Source organism: Vanellus vanellus (genome assembly GCF_965231255.1).
Source record: "Vanellus vanellus genome assembly, chromosome: 8".
NCBI classification, from domain to species: Eukaryota; Metazoa; Chordata; class Aves; order Charadriiformes; family Charadriidae; genus Vanellus; species Vanellus vanellus.
Genome location: NC_138913.1, coordinates 3,669,207 through 3,686,262, shown reverse-complemented (window position 1 = coordinate 3,686,262; position 17,056 = coordinate 3,669,207).

Genomic DNA, 17,056 nt, shown 5'->3' with positions numbered 1-17,056 from the left:
AGCACCATAACGCAGCAGGGGGAAAAAGCGCGTATGAAGACACGGAAACTAGTCTGCAGCACACGTTTTGTCCATTTCCATAAATTTAAAACTTCACAGCATTCTCTGAAGATCTTACCAAGAAATAGGCCTTTTTATATGATCAATTCATAGACCTTCATATCCTGCAAGCTAGAAATATGTATCGGTATTATATGCATCTCCTAGCGTAGGCAGATTTCCAGAAAACCTTTGCCATGAATTTCAACCAATTAAGTCATTTCCAAAGTAGAATATTGCCTGGAAGAAGTAGTTAATGAAATGAGTATATGGTACTTCAGCTTAACTTCACAGTTTAAGAAATAATTTTAACCCGTCATCAGGTCAGTCTGAAATTATTCATGTTTAAGGCTAAAATTATTCTGAATTACCCTTAAGTTAATAATACAGCTGATAAAGGTTTTCCTGTCTCGTTTTGAGCATAGGAAGGAGACCCTAGAAAAACTGTTTCAGATTTTTTAGTTTAGCTTTTTTGTGCTGGCATTTCCTAGAGGGAAGATAAACCATACAAACACTGTCTTGGATTTGCTAAATTTCATATAGAAATATGTCATTAAGCAGTCACAAAAATCAATCTTTTTTGCACCGAGTGATTTATGCTGTGCACGTTTACGTGATGTACATGTCTAGACACCATATACGTTGCAGCAAAGTCCGTAAGAGAAACTATACTCATCATTCAGTGATTCTGATCACTTCTGAAGATACTTTGCCCTCAGCAGTTCATTTTCATCTGAACTATTTCTTATAATCCACATCTTTGTTTCTCCTGCAGCTGCATAAGAACAAAGCCCTGCTCAAGAAACTTTTCCTTGCAGGACATGTAATTATTAAATTGGGTTCTAATTACAGATCATAAATTACGGACATTTCTTTAGAGAGAAAATACCCAGAATGCTATATAGAATTGAGATGCCTATTTTTGAAGTTAAACTAAAAGCCTTCTGAGTTAAACAAAGTTTTATGAATTTTTGGATCAAATCATGACTTCTGTACGAATTACATGCAATTATTTTTAAGGTGCTGTTAGGCGTTAGTGTACACAAATGTAACTTCCTATTAAATTATATAAAAAAAAGTCAATATGTGTCGCTTCTGTGTAGCACCAGCAGACATAAGGGCTGTGCAGTTGGTTTTTCCTGTAGGAGGAGAAATGAATGGTGCCCCTGGTCATATTCTTTCCATAGAAAGACGGACATCAGTATGCAGCCAAACCCCTCCAGGAAAGCCTCAGCTCTAACACAAGCACTCAGCTCCCAAAAAGCAACTATGAGCCAAGAATAAATTAAAGAGATTAAAGCAACCAGCAAACGCTTGGTACTTGATCCAGCCGAACCCACATCATGACAATAGTGTCCTTGCGGCATCCAAATACTGTACATTGAGGAAATACACACAAAAATACAAGATCGCGATGTTAAATATTTGACCAAAATAAAGTGTGATCTCTAGAAATCAGAGGCCAGAGCCAATGTGGCATGTAGAAACCTGAGTTTTGGCTCCTGACACGTTAGCAAGGAGCCCAGCACTCACCTGGCCTCATTGTGCCAAGGGCATGAGCAGTCAGACACCCACAGGTGGCCACCCACAAACCCTCACTGAGGGGGCTTGGATGGACCAGCTGAGGAATGATCCACCCTGAGTGATCCTACCAGACAGACCATACAAAGCACGTTTGGTGCAGCCGAAGGACGTAAGCCTGAATCAGGCCTTCAATCACTTGTCCAAAGACATGGTGCCGCAAGGATGGAGCTGCCCTGCCGGGGTGGATGGCCTTGGCCAAGGTCTCTTGAGTGGGGCCCTCCCAGCTGCACAGCTTCCCACAGTTGATTGAGATGAGCCCACCAGCACTGTGGTGCAGCAGGGCTCCTGCATGCTCCCAGCTGGGTCAATGACATTTATGGAGTCTGCTTTTGCTAGGCGGCATGAAGAGAGCCCCTGTTATGGCATCTTTACAACAGCTGGCCTGTAAAATGAAAGGAAGGAGAGGACGCAGCCCACCGCATTCGGCATGTGTGGAATAAGGGTCTAATAAGGCTTTGTCTTGGTGGCTGAAGGAGGGGGTCAGGTCGAAGCTGGTTACAGCAGACCCCTCACAGCATCCCGGGTACCCGAATGACAGAAACGGCTGCAGGACAGCAAATGTTACAGTTCATAAGATTTTGCTGCCATCTTCTGATGAAAAGGCACTACGTGGGTAGAAATGCAGCTGCCGGGGTTTAGGCAGCACCGTGTTCCCTGTGCCCACAAATTCATGCTCCCCCGTGGGAAACCCGGCTCCTTCGGCTCCCCAGCAGCCCACTGGGCTCGTTTGGATAAATTATTTAAATTACTACTCGAATTTCCTGCTCCAGACTTCTACTTTTCCAGGCAGAAGACAACCTTGTGTGTTTTATAGGATACCCATCAGTATGCAGCAATTAAGTACCATCATATTGTGCTTAATAATAAATGTTGTATTAATCATAACTCCTCCGTGCTTCAATTTCCAAAGATCATTGGTCACCTTAAAGTGATAACTTTTTAAATCTGAGGCATGATAGCTACTGAATTTTCCTATTTTTTTTTTCTATTTTTTTTTAAGTGTTTGTTCTTCTCTGAAAATGGGTTAAATATTTCAGTGTCTCATTTAACAGAACATTTTCCCATTCCTAATTCTAGAAAAGTGGGACTTTATATAATATGCAGAAAAATCAGCCTACCATTAAAATATACTTCTTCTGAGGATAATGATGAACAGCCCGCTTCTATTTTGCATTACAGAGGCACGAGCCCTGCTCCCTTCTCGAACGTACCATGAGCGACTTCAGACTAAAACTTACACAAAACAGCCAAACTGGAGCAAGAACAGTTCCCTTTCAGTGTCTTGATCTGCAAAGCTTTTTCTGTAACTCAGTAAGAATTTATGTTTTTCTATGCCACTGTATAAATCAGATCTTTCCATTTCTGTTCTAGTCCTATTTATTTTACACTCATTCCCCATTCTTCGTTGCAGATGAAGTCAAATGAAATATTCCTTTTAAAGCCATTCTTTTGCTCAGTTGAATGTCACGCTAATAGCACTTCAGCATACATAATAGGGTCACTGGGGTTTTTTTTTTCCTTCACCGCACTTAGGATAAACTTTGAATTCCCTTGTGGGTACTTAGAAATTATTGTGTCTGAATGCTCAATTTAAAAAATAATTTTTAAAAGCTTTTATTACTTAAATCCTTTTCTCGCTATACCTGGCCTTCGGTGACCACCTACATTTATCACAGGTGCAAACAGCCCTCATGAGGTGCAGCAAAGTGCTGCATGGCACCATGAAGACCCGCAGCCTTGATCAGCACAGACAGTAGCTTTGATTTATCGGGGGGCCGACAGGAGTAACCCTGCCCCGAGCCCCACGCAGTCCTTCCCTTGCAGGGGAAGAGCAGCAGCGATCCTCCAGCCTGGCACGCACCCATCGCTTCTGGGTAACGTCCCTTCCCCACCTCAGAACGTAAATACTAAGACAGAATAATGTATTGATGATGAATCTGTGCTTTTTAGTGGGGGAAAAAAATATATATGTTATATGTCCTTATATATATCTATCATATTTGCTATATGATAAGCAAAAAGCATAGAAATAAGGGTGTAAATATGTAATTTTTCTTTTAAAGTGAAGAAATACATATTATGGTTTATTAGAAATTAATAGTACTTTTGACAACATTATTGCATTTGATAATGGTGACAATGTGCTTCTATTTGCTGGCGTTATACGGCTAACCGTAAGGTTTAGGAAATTAATAACTGACCACTTTGCCTCTGACCTGCAATTCATGGTAGGCCAGCTCTGAACAAGTGTCTTAGACAGGGAAGGCTTTCTCAGCTGCCCATGGACTGCCCTGCAAGCGGACAGATGTTTACATTATAAAGTATTACTGAAACTAATTGATAGATTATTTTATTTTATCGATTTTATGCAATGATAAACCACTTTTTCTGGAAAACCATGATTTGTTGACCCCAAGGTTTTTTAACTCGCACATGCCAGCTTCCACAAAAATTGTTAAAAAATATTTTCCAGTCCCAGAAAATATTTTTTCTTCTTAAAAGAAGAGAGAGACATAAAGGCAGAGATGATCTAAAATGCGTCCAACCAGCACAGTGATTAAAGCATCCCCCAGCAGATGGGAAAACCATGTGCCTAAACCAGACTGCATCTCTGGAGGTTGGTTTCCTACATCTCAGGTGGATGTCTGAGCAGGACCATGCTGCTCCAGGCAGCCCATTTTGCTGCGACACTGTAAAAATGGGCCAGCTCTGCAGCATCAGGGAGACATGGTCTTGTCATTACGGCTGTCCCTGGAAGGAGGAAGACGCAAGTGGCAATGTCTGGTTTGCATTCGACCAACTAGGATGGACCAGCACCTGTAGCCCCATCAGGTTTTCTCACTTTGAGATTTTAAATTTTTACCAAGAGTTAATTTTTCAGTTTCCATCTTATCTCAGTGTGATATTAGGACATTTTTTTAAACATCAAATATTTTCATAGCACAGAAGAAAGCTCCTGCTTCTACAGGGTTATCTTCTGGACGGCTCGATGGGAAAGCCCAGGCAGGTTAAACTCAATGGCCAAACTTCCCTTCATCCTCACAGAACCCCATCCATCATCCTTCTCCCCAGATTTCTCCTTTCAACAAACTGTATCTCTTCTCACCCTTCTCAGTCATCAGCTCACATGCTCGTGAAACACTGCGTCCAGACACAGTATTTATTTCGCAGGCATTTCTCTGTGTTTTCAAAAAATCCAAGCCATTATCAATGCAATAAAATATATTTTTGAATACCTGATAGCAATAAGATAAATAATTTTGGAGAGTCTGTTTTACTTTCCAGCTGCTTTTCCTAGCTAATTGGGATAAAGCCTTTCCGAGCATGGTTCCTGACCCCAAGACCGACAGGCATAAATGGTGTGGACAGAGTTGGAAGAAATTCTCTAATTGTGAGGAGAGTTAAGGACATGAAAACTTACATCTCTATTATAAATTTGGGAAAGATTAAGCCTCATCTTTCAGCCTTATCTCCTATGAGTTTCTAAAGAAGAGCGTTGCAACGTGTGTGCATGTTAGTTCGGATCAATACAAAATGTACTCTGGAAGTCGGCATGACTTCCAGGTGTACTTTAGTCTATCACTTTGTGCCTATCAGTAATATTTCCAGTTTCTTATGATTTTCTCACCAGATATCATCTACAATGGACAGCTAGGGATTCGTCCTCAGCTGGTATAACCTCTCGTAGAATAAATCACCATTTTCTTTTCAGTAATGAGCTCCACAACGTTGAACTAAATTTAAACGAGAGAAATGATCAGAAATCCATTATATCCCATGATTATCGCTGAGTTTTTTTTCCTTCAGCAAATCTAATGCCATCTGATCAAATTTTGTAATGTTTACATATCGTACCATGAACTTGCTCAAACATCAGAAAATGAGACTGACTCTTCAGCAGAAAATGATAAACAAATTCAAAACCATCAACTTAAAATGTAACAGACTGCATTGCCTGTTATGGATGTGGATCTCGAACACTATCTGTGTTCATAAAACCGCACTGCTGTACAGCACACACATCGTTAACTGGCTCGCAAAAGTGCTTTAATTTAATATATTTATTCTCTTGCATAATTTATTGATATTTCTTGCATAATTGCTGTGTTTCTTTATGTTGTTGGGTTTTTTGTTTTTTTTTGTTAGGAGTTCAATGCTTTTAGTTCATCTGTGTAGAACGGTTAGAGAATTTAGGCAGAAAAAGTCATGACCACATGGACACAGAATTCGTCACCGGGGGTCAGACTCCAGAGCCACTGTATGTGAGCGGAAGGCCGCGGTGGTCAGTACGCTGAAGAGCTACAACATCGTGTGAACTACAAAATAAATTATCCTGCAACAGTGCCCAAACCAGGATGACTTCTTCATTTGAGCTTGATAGGTTAGGATTTCTATACTTTGATCAAACACCCATTTAAACGATTGTATTAATAAAACAACCCATTAACCGACAGCCTAAATTGAACAAGCACGATCACAAGAGTTCACAAGCTATCCGAAACCCTCGGCATTATGATGTTCACCTCTTCATAAACACGTCCGTCCACCAGGAATAGAACCAGCAATCGCAGCCGGCGCTTCTGCGCACTAAAAGCATCAGTCCCTGCACTACTGCAGAATGAGAGCGCACATTTACTAAACCTGGCAGACACTGGATAGTTCATACTATACACGTTGCACCCTGCAGTACTCATCTTCTTGAGGCCGTTTCTGGGTCCCCCCCGCCCAAAAAGTGTGTTGTATTACAGCGGAAGAAAAGATTCACTTTCCACGAATGATGTTTGTTCTTAATCAACCTGATAAGAAAGCTGTGGCATCTAGAAAACAGATTAATATTCAGAATTAAAAAAAAAAAATAAATAATAATCCATGAAACTTGTCTCTCTCTCTGCTGCCTTTCAAGAATACAAACAATCAAGAATACCAAGGTGTTCCCCTTAGGGAACATTTCCCTTATCCTTGATCAAATGACTGTTAAACTTAGTTTTCCATAACAAAATATTTCAGTCTCTGCTTCTGCTGTCTTAAAGTAGAGAGAAACTTCTGCCTTGCCTGCAAGGATTCAAGAAACTTGCAAGCAAATGAAAAATTCATTGAGATTTGAAGACAACCCGCTTGGGGAACCACAAGACACGGCACCACACATACCGTGTCTCAAAGCGCTCAGTGGAAATACCAAGCAGTAGGCTTCAAAAGAAGTCTAAATCAAGATTCACTGAAAAACAGAAAGACAGCTGATCAAATCTTCTGCAATAAATGCTAATGAATAAATGATAAGCAGAACTGTTTACTTCATATTCTGGAATCAAGCACATAAATGAATCCACTGACTGTCAGGTCCCATGAAGAAACATATGGCTCCAACCTAATAATGCAAATGTGTCCATATTTTGAAGCAATTAAAAAGCTGGCATTATTAGATGGCTTGCAATTTATATAGAATGCATCTTCTAGTTTCACCTAGGGCTTTCCTTTTGAATCTATTTCTTTCTATTCTCCGTACCGCTCGTTACTTGAATTCTGAAACAGTTCTTTTAGCACAACTGTGCTCAGTAGAATCGCAGCACAAATGTGGCATTTGATATATTTCTAACATTTTACATGTGATTATAACCTTCTCTTACCTCCTTGTGGCAGTTAAACACAAGCTGCCTGTATTAACGTCAAAAATTCAATTGTGTCTTCAGAACTGGCAGCCCCTGTTGCTGATGCCCACAAATGGAAGTTTCTCTGGGGTTTCTCCCACCCCCCTTCATCTCCCTCTGACCTAGAGCTGAAATGAGCCCAGACTGATATCTCTGTCCCTCACCCATCTCTTTTCCTATGATGCTTTCATGACTGCAGAGACCAATTCTGGTAGAAAACTCAACACCACCAGAAGACATCACCGTTTAGGGTTCCAGCAGTCTTAAATCATCATAATACATACCGTGCTAAATTAGCATTCCTCTAAAGATGCTGAACAGCACCAACTACATACAACATAGCAATGTTTCTCCTAAATTCACGGCTGCCCACTACGCCTTAATTTTCCTCGTCTTTAAAATACATACTAAAAACCTCTTCTTTTTTTTTTTCTTTTTTTTTTTTAATTCAGAAATAGAAGCCTGTCCTAAAATTGCAGTGACACTACCACAGTGATTATACCACAACAAACTAAAGCAAGAGATAAAATAAACAGCAGCCAGAGGCTAAAGCAGAACTTGTCAGGATCGGTCAATGCTGCAGAGAGAGCTTTGGCTGTGCTGTAGCGCTATTCCCTCGTACCACAGATTCAAAGTTTCAGGCAGAATTTACGGTAATTATGGTAATAAAGAACAGAGAGTCTATTGGAAGTTCACAAAAGCGTAGAAAAATGTCAAGTTTAGGGAGAAATAATCTTGATAACTCACACAAAAATGTATATTTACCTACACCATATTTCAGACGTACCCAAAATGCTTCTACTTGTTCTTGTTTGCCCATATTTCCAGTCTCTATTTTCCTGTTTTCCAAAGCAGGAGGGTCACCACATCACACCCCGTTCACTAAGTCATCTCAGGCAATGCAAACACACACTGCATATTTAATGCACCCGATGCATGTTATGCTGAAGGTCTGAACGCAAAAGTACCCGATATGCCTATTTTAAAAAAATATTTATGAACGTGTTGGAAATGTAATGGTCTTATAATAGCACAGTTAATTACTAATACCTTTTAATATTACTGAAGTGTCATTAATGTTTCTCAATGGCAGGCCAAGACAAATGTCAGGAAACTATTATTATTAAAAGTCTTGTCTAGAATGTTGTGAAGATGATGATGAATAGATGTTCTCGAGTGCGTAAAAATATAAAGTCTCTTAGTCCTTCCTGGTTAGTCCTTAGCTATAAGGAGAAAATAAACTTGTTATGGATAATCACAGATAATGAAGTTGCAGGCACAAGAAAAATTTGCATGCCGTTTGTCTTTGATGTTTTGCTTCTTGAGGTTGTATCACAATGTAATTTTACTGTTAAAGGTCCTCCCCCCCCCCCAATAAATCACCTTGTCATGACATTTAAATGAAGACAAAAAGAAAAGGCTTAAAATTAAGAAATCTTTATGAATATTTTGTTGTAGTAGATTAATGGGCATATATCAACGCAATTAAATCACTAATTCCATTAAAAATGCAAAAGGGAGAGCTTCTTTTCTCCTCTACCTGACATCTAGTGTGCTGTAGATTACTTCTGAAAATATACAAATTTAGCAACCAGTTGAGAAGACATTAGAATTAAGGTACTAAAACTCGAAGTATTTGGGTTTGGGGACCCTTTTTAATGAGCGTTGCTGCATTCTTTCAGAATCTTCAGCAAACCAGAGAAAAGAGAGTGCCAGGGTTACACTGTCAAACGTTGAATCAATTCACAAAGACGGGTCTGAAAATGAAGGAAACTCCACAACGGAGCCACATCTAGCCCACCTACAAGAACCAGAGCTGCAAAGCGTTGTGGCCAGCGTCCAAAAATCAATGGGATCAAGAGTTGTGCAGCTTGAAACCATGCCACGGCCGAGCTCACTAGACCAGAAATTACTTTCAGACAATGTGTGTTCACGAAAAAAGGTTTCTGTTTTCTTCTGTATCGAGTCACAGGAGTGACACATCTCCAAAACTGCTAGAGAAAGTTCACTGGAGGGAAAAAGGCATTAAAAAAAAGCCAGAACTGGTTACACAGAGACTTAAACACATGAAGGTGAAGCTTGCTTCTCTTCTTTTTATTTTTGGCAGATACGTGGAGCCAGTGTGTTAGGGAAAATAACATAGGAGACCTGAAAACGTGCCCATGAGTGCGCTCAGGTGTTCATCTTAAATACCAAAAGAAAAAATGTAATAAAGAGGATTCAGCATACTTTACGTGGGATGGGTGGGGGTGATGTTTTTACTCTCCACCCGTGGGGTTCATACCCCTATACCCTGTATGAGCCTCTCTGCTCAACTGTGGCTCCAGAGGACACACAAAACTTTATCCCAACCTGATGAGTCATAGAATCATACAATTGTTTGGGTTGGAAGGGACCATGAAGACCATCTGGTTCCAACCCCCCTGCCCTGGGCAGGGACACCTCCCCCCAGCCCAGGTTGCTCCAAGACCCGTCCAACCTGGCCTTGAACACCTCCAGGGATGGGGCAGCCACAGCTTCTCAGGGCAACCTGCGCCAGGGGCTCACCACCCGCACAGCCAAGAATTTCTTCCCAATCATCCTCCTCTCTTTCACTGTGGATAATATCTGCACATTATCCTCTTTTCCCAGGTCAGAGTCTCACAGTGGCAACTAAGCCTTAGCAAAGTGGCTGAGAACTGGACAGTGGGAACAAAACCCACCCTTAACACTGACCTCAGGGGAGCTCTTTTCAGCAAATAGTCATATATTTCAGTATATTATAGGTATGATTGCCATAGGGCTCCTTCTCCACATTCTCCCTGTCCCCACACCACTTCTCCCATCTCCAAAGCTTTTCCCCGCTTCCTCCAGCTGGAGTTTCCCATCAATCCCCTCCTCCTTCACGGTTACTATGATTTTCGCTATCGCAGCAAAGGCCATGTTAGCTGCTGGAAAAGGAGCAACCCCCTCTGTATTCTTCGAATTTGAGCACTTAGCATCTTCAAAGCTGTGATCTGCAGCCATCCATCCCTCTCTGCTCAAGCACACCGAACAGTTATCTGAAATACCCTTCACCTCCCCCCAGCCCCACGCAGGGACCACATGCTGATGGGTGCAGCATCACCAGCACCTTTGCTGCAGCAGAGCAGCTCGAAGGCTGCCAACGGAGCCTGGAGAGCATTTTATGCCACTGCAAGCTTCCCGACTGCTTGAACGAGGCAAATTAGCACCAGAGGAATTATACAGCAAGTTCCTGTTGGCATCATCTCAGCGGCGCAGCCGTAGTCTGCCCCCGCGAAACGCTGCTGTCTTTTGTGCAGCAGAAGGGATAGAGAGCACAACTTCATTTTCCTGGCACGCCGCTGTTGGAAATACACTGCACACATCAGATGACTGCGCTGAACGGCTCTTTCTCAGTGGCCGAGCTGCAGCCAGAGCCTGGGGAGCCGCCGGTGGCACAGCCAGCGGAGCAGCCAGCGAGGGTCATGCCCGACAGCATCATCCAACAACTACCACTGCAACCGATAAAATAAGCATAAACGGGGCCTGCGTTTATTTCTCCACTCTTTATCCATCCGGTAGCTAAAGTTCCTGTTCCTCTTACAGAAAAGTCCACAAATATGTTTCCAAGTACAAATACAGCCCAATTATTTCCGTTAGGTCTCATCGGTGTTGAACCAAACATATAACTTGGTCCTTCCATTGGCTTCAGAAACAATTGTCAAAGCCTCCAGGACAGACACGATCCCTCAGTGAGCGCTACACCCAGCATTAACAAGATATCAATCTATACCCGATGGTTCGAGATGCTCAATCGCACATAAATAATCTGAGCAAGAGCAGCACTAAGATGTGGCAACTGTTTTTAACCAGCATCGACCTGCTGTAGAAATGCTACGTTACTGAGAATCACTGCAACTCTGAGCAACAGCTTCTCTTGATTTTACCTGCAATGGAGCACATTGGGTTTGTCTCTATTCTAATTTACGATGATGAAAAGAAAAATAATTTTCTCTAATTTTTTTTAAGTGATTCCCAGAATAACCCTGGCTTTCAGGATTGTCTGGTAGACTTTGTGTAAGAGGTTCCCAGCCCCATCTGGTTATGCTGCCAGTGAAAGGATGAAAGGGAAAGTTCAGTTGCTGACGATACAAATTAAAATGGTTTCCTCCATTTGAAAGGATGTGGAATTTTATACTAGATTGAATTTGACACCGTATCACTAAAGTGAATATAATTCACTGTGATCTTCTTGCCATTTAGAACCAATGGCCCATTCATGTGTAAATGCACAGAGTTAAAGAAAAAAAGCATGACAAAGTAAAGATAGACTATAATGTCATCTGTATCTAAGCAATCAGTTTCATTGTGTCCCTGTGATAAAAGGAAGAGTAAATATTAAACATAAAAAGATTACGGTTTTATAGTCATTCAGGAATGCAGCTTTTATTACAAAATACATTCAGCAGCTATATATCTGTGAGTGCATGTATATCAACCCATATTATATAGACCACGTGAATAGATTGCAAAGGTTATCTCGCTGCTTAATACCGAATCACGCCTACTATGCAGGCAGAAATCAAGTATCCCTGTAAGAAACAATTTTAGATGACTTCACACACATCTGCCACAAGAAGATCCTAGACCAGGAACCCTGAGACGGGAGTTTGACCAATGTTGAATACAGCAGTGAAACAGCATCATCAGCTGTGGATTCCAGGTGTCTTCTGAACAAAAGAGTATGAAAAAAAGCTTAAAAAAGACTCTACCTCATATATCTTTAAAGCCAGAATCCAACCCTAGGGTTACCCGAATCCTGCAGCACTAAGGGAATGGGAAGCTACTGATACAGAGTAGTATTAGAATAAAGTATGAAAAAAAACGAAGGGCTAGTCCTCAAATAAAATAAGCACTGTGGGACAGGGCACAAATAAGCATTCTGGAGAAAGTTCCATGCCAAGAGATAAAAGCAGAAGCCCCCAAAACTGGCACATTTCCAGCGTAGTCGATGCTGACCTGTTTGCATACCCTGCTCCAAAGACATGGACATACCAAAGTCGCCATCCTCCCTCCGTGCTTCGCTATAAGGAACCCTGAAGTCCTTCTGGCAATGCAAAACCTTCCAAATTGTTGTCCTGGTTAAAAAAAAAAAAAGGCAAAACAAGCTGGGGAATCACTATAAAAAACCTGAATATATATAATGGGCTGTAAACAAATAATCTTTCCACTTGCTTCAGTGATCTTTAGATGAGGTCCTAAGAGCTTCATCCTGCAAATCTATCCCAGACTGGGGAAGCTCATTAAGGTACTAGGCATCAGCTGGTGGGCTGTTTATAATCATTACTTCTCTGTCACCATTTATAATCTAGGTACAATTCCTACAGAAAAAGACTGGACTGCTCTCTAAAACGTGCAAAACGGGTGAATTCGCTGCTAGAGGTACATATTGCTGTATGGCTCTGCCTGGGTCGGATTGCCGTTCACTTTGTACAGTTGTAGATGATTACAAGAGTCATTAAGCAGCATAAAGTCATGCATGCTGACTAATTAACGTGGAATTGATTCTCCTTTTAGTTACATTTTTCATGCCTGTTGAACTCCACTGAAATCAATAGAGTAAAGGTGAGATCAGTGAAGACTGTAGTAAAACTGATATAAGTTAAGGAAGTCAGGCTAAGAGTTTAATGAGTAATAAAACTCTAAGAAACAGAAAAAGAAAATCAAACTTGCAGCTACATCCATGTATTTATTGTAATTGTTCATGATTACTACCGTTCAGGCAATTTTCCTCAACATTAGCGTTCAAGTGATGCTTTGTAAAATTCTGGGGTTCAGTAGAACAGTAATAAAAGTGTTCAGAGCAGTGTGAACTCCCCAAAGAGTTCAAGCTGAGCCTTCTGAAGCTTCTGTTCTTTACTCCCACCACAAAACCACTCCGGCTTTACAGAGCATCTTTCCAAACTTTCCTTCCATTAGCCGAGCATTGGTATCTACATCTCCCTTCGGTACCTGCCTTCAGCATTCTAAGGGGCAGCAGCTCTGTCCTTAGAGAGCTCAGGGCCCAGTTAGGAAGCTGTAACCCAGTTTGAAAGTTAAAAAAATATGAAGTTAAGCAAAAACAAACAAACAAACAAAATTGCAACTCTACATACTAAAACTTTATTCAAACGATGTTTCTTAGATTTGCTTTCCTTCTCCTTCAGCCCACGCACTTTCCAACTGCCTCTCTCAAACCAGTGTTTTCCAAACTTTGTTTAAAAAAAAAATAAAAAAGCTTTTTAGATATCCTAAGAATGACATTGTGCTGTGACACATGAAGCCAAGCAAACTCTGTCATGTCACATTACGTGATGTAACATAACGCAACTTGATAGGCAAACCTGATATGACACCACAACTTGAAGACATTGACTTTTCTTTAACCATGAGCTCATGTCACGCTTTCTGCAAGAGATACAGGCAAGAAATTTGCTGTCCATTTTTTTTTTAACTGTAGACTTAGCCCTTGACCTTTTAGTGATGGCTTGAAATGAATAACGCCAGACTCACCTGCCATGATTGCCATGTATGTTTTGACAATAATTTGGCTGATGACAGGATCAAGCTATTGCCATGCTGAAAACGAACCTGCTTTTTACAGAAAATGGAGATTTTGCTTCAGAAGTGGCTGTATTATACAGCCTCAGTGATTATTAGAACTGGACAAACATGGCTTTCAACCCCAGTCTTTCCTAATTTTGAAAAAAAAAAAAGTTTTTATAAAAATGAAAAAACTTCTGACTTTTCTGTGGGAAAGTGTTGATCCTCCACAGAAAAAAAATAAATATCCAATTTCTGAAAGCTGTATTTAGTTTTTTTTCCAAGAAAGCATTTTCTATGGATATATTCATGGTAGTTTATGTTGAGATTTCCATCAAAAGTTAGCCCCAGTAATTAGGCAGAGATACAGGAATATTCCTGTCAGACACTTTCCATGATAACCACATCAAGTCAAATTCTCCTTAGGGCACACATTTTTTAAATGGAAATATACACAGAATAAGCTGAACCATTTTATTCAGCCTCCCAGTCCAGACATTATGTAGGAAGGCCTTTTACTCAGCCTCTACATTTGTTCATATATAATAGTTACATAAACTATACTTTTTGCTGAGGAGCCATCTGAAATTTATTATAGGCTGCAAATGGATTCTGTGTAATTGGTCTAAAGGGGTTTCTTATTTATTCTTTCAATTTTTATGTTTAATATGCATTATCTAACTTTAATCTCTGCAAATCACATATGAGACTTTTTATTAAAAAAAAAGAAATACCAATTTTTCATTCGTCTTCACCCCCAGTAATCAATGTTATTATTTTACCTTAGCTGGCAATTTTGTCAGTGAGGGTTGAACCATGAGAGATCCATGCTTATTCCATAAGACAAATTGCCTGACTTTGTCTCACTGCGATATTGAGCAGTAGCTGAGACCGTCTACTCTGGCATGGTGCACAACACGTCTTTCTCTTAATTCTGGAGTAGGACCTTATGGCGAGCCTTACTCCCCAGGGTACATACGCTACCCGCGTAAGCTCGCATCAGCGAAGAATTTCCCATTGGTAACAAGTTGGATTTTCACTAAACAGAACAACTTTAACTTTTTCAACAGAGTCTTGTTTACTGGAAACGAGGATCTGATCAAATCAAGAGTATTGCCCAAAAAACCCAACCGTTGTCTCATGAATTTTGACCAAAGGTATGTCTTCGGGTTTGTTTAGATTTTATTGCGTATAGATAGATGACCAGAATTAATTGCATTATATTTTCAAAAATCAGAATCGCTGTCAGCATTCAAAGGAAATTATCTCAGAGGTTTTTTCCCTCCCCAACAGCAGCTGCTGACTTGCATACCGCCAGCCATTAGTTGTAAAAATTTATGACAATAATAAAATGTTTAAGTCAGCCTTGCTTGTAGGCTGCAACATAGGCTGGAGAGCATGCAATTTAAATTCAGCGTAGTGACACATTGATAGTTATTCTGTAATGATTCCACCTATTAATCACGAACCCAATAGTGTCCCTGCTGTCTATATTTATTTCTCTTCACATGGATGAAATAACAGACGTCAGCCTCAGTGCTGGAGAGCTAAATCCCCCTCAGTTTGGGTTCATCTGCTCTTCTTTTCAGCACCAAGGGGAAGAATAAACTCAGCAGATTAACCCTACAAACTGGTCAGGAAGGGTTGCTGATGTGGGAGCCGTGGTTGGCAACTTGGACGCGGCTGCTCTCCGCTACAGTCAACGAACTGAGGAAAACCATATTTTCCACACAGACGCTGGAAATTGTGATGACGTCTGCATTTCATTTGGGCTTCTTCAACTAACAGCGTCCAGAGCCCCTCACAATCATTCCCGAGGGGTTCACCTGCTCGCTCTGCACACCCCATGTTGCTCTCCTGCCCCTTTACATCCCACTAAATGAATTGGCACTGATTGCATTGTTTATTAGGGGAAAAAGGTGGCCAGAGTGTGAGCTGAGTAAATATAATAATAAAAATAGTAAAAACTCTGCACTCATAAGGTAGAGCACCATGTCCCACGCTTAACCCTGCTGGTAAATTAACACTAAACCATGACCATAGGGTGGAATATGCACATCCTCCGGGAAACAAGCAGCAGACATATGCCAAGTAGAATAATCATGCCAATAAGCCAGGACGATGCTGCAAAACTTCTCTTTACTAACCATAACTTACAAACAGCTTTGGTTTAGGCCCAAGTGCTGCGACGGGATTTAGGCAAGTGGACCCCAGTGCCCAATTGCCCCTCTCCAGTCACAGAATCATAGAATGGTTTAGGTTGGAAGGGACCTTGAAGATCACCGAGTCCCAACCCTCCTGCCATAAGCAGGGACACCTCCCACCAGCCCATGTTGCCCAAGGCCACGTCCAGCCTGGCCTTGAACCCCTCCAGGGATGGGGCCTCAACAACCTCTCTGGGCACCAACCTCTCATGCCAGTGGGGCTTTACATTGAGACCAGGGATTGGTGTGGAGGACCAGAGAGACGTGCTGTTTAAGGGCAGCTTGGGAAGGAGGCGAAGGGAGGAGGGATGATGATCTGATGGAAACGCCTGGGCATTTAACCCCAGTTGAATCTGTTGCATTGTTGGATGGGTCTAATATCACATGGCAACTCAGATGCTCTCAGTCATCCCAAACCGCATCACAGCCTCAGCTGGTGGCTGGCAAGAAGCACCTTATACGATATGGAAACTTCACCTCCTGAAGCAATCTACGTGTTATAGTCGGTCATGTTTTATTTTATTCATCAGAGTACTCTTGGTCACCAGATGCTGCACAAAGTTTCTAAAAATCAAAGTAATTGTATCCTACTGAAACAAATACTGTGGGATCATTTTTAATGCCCAAAGAGGTATATTTCTGTGTGACTGGGATATCTTTTAGATGCCTGATTAACTCAAAGTTACTTTTCAGACTGTTTAGTTGGTCTTGGAGGAATTTTCAGTGCTGTGAAATTATCCAAAGTAACAATTAAAAAAAAAAAATAATGTTATTTCCATTTTAGGAAGCAAATCCCAAGGCAGACAGGCAGCTGCTTAAATGTTCTTGCTTCTGTCTTAACATAATGAGGACACATTTATCATCTGCAATTGCTTACACGAAAGGGCTTTCTGTCCTCATGGCATCATAAACCCCCAAGCTGCATCAGATAGAAAAAAAAAAATAAATTAAACGAAATCACATTTAAAACCAAATCTTTGCTTCCCTCTGCACTCTGGCGGCCAGTGGACAGCCTCATCT